The sequence below is a fragment of the Nannospalax galili genome, unplaced genomic scaffold, assembly GCF_000622305.1.
Source record: "Nannospalax galili isolate Female #2095 unplaced genomic scaffold, S.galili_v1.0 scaffold2345, whole genome shotgun sequence".
In the NCBI taxonomy this organism is placed as follows: domain Eukaryota; kingdom Metazoa; phylum Chordata; class Mammalia; order Rodentia; family Spalacidae; genus Nannospalax; species Nannospalax galili.
Genome location: NW_008352478.1, coordinates 30,308 through 31,071, shown reverse-complemented (window position 1 = coordinate 31,071; position 764 = coordinate 30,308).

Below are 764 nucleotides of genomic sequence, written 5' to 3'. Positions count from 1 at the left end.
CATGGGCTTGGGAGGAGCCCCTGGCTCCTTTCTTTTACCAGTTCTATCTATGTGAAGATAAGTCAAAGGTCCTGCTTGACCATTGTTGGCTTCTCTTGGAAGCATGGAGGAAATGATTCCTCCGTGTTGACCCTCCTCTTTATAGACTGGACACTGGTTCAAGTCCATCTGGTGGGGTCTCCTTGGCTTCCTTGATCAAGAGGTCAGATGACTCACCACTGTTACAGGACATTTTGTGAGATGCTCATAGTACCTGCGAACTAATCGACGTAGGAGGGCAAGGAGCAAAAAGTGTCCTTTGTATCCCTCTGACCCAATTACTATAGATCTCAAGGTATGTCTGTTAAACATCCAGGAAGGTTAGTTCCACCATTCTGGCATTTTTAATTACTGTGTGTCCTGCAGATAAATGTTGGGTAATGACCAGTTGGTCTCAAATAAACCTTATCTAGAGATACATTTCTTGATCTGTTAAGTATAATTTGTCAGTAGATTATAGGAATAATATGGTTCCCTCTGGTATTCCTAACTAGCTAGGCATTGTTTCTCTCTTTTATCGTCTCCCCCCTTTATCATGGTTTTCCCCCTTAAGGTGTCCCCACTTCCCCGTCTTTCTTCCTTACTAATACCCTTGCTCCTATGATCCTACCTCTGTTGAACTGCTTCTTTCTCCTTATCCCCTAGGTTCCTCATATACCCTTCCCTCCCCCCTCCCTTAATCTAACACAATTTTTATCCATATCTCCCTTCTTAAGGTCAGTTGC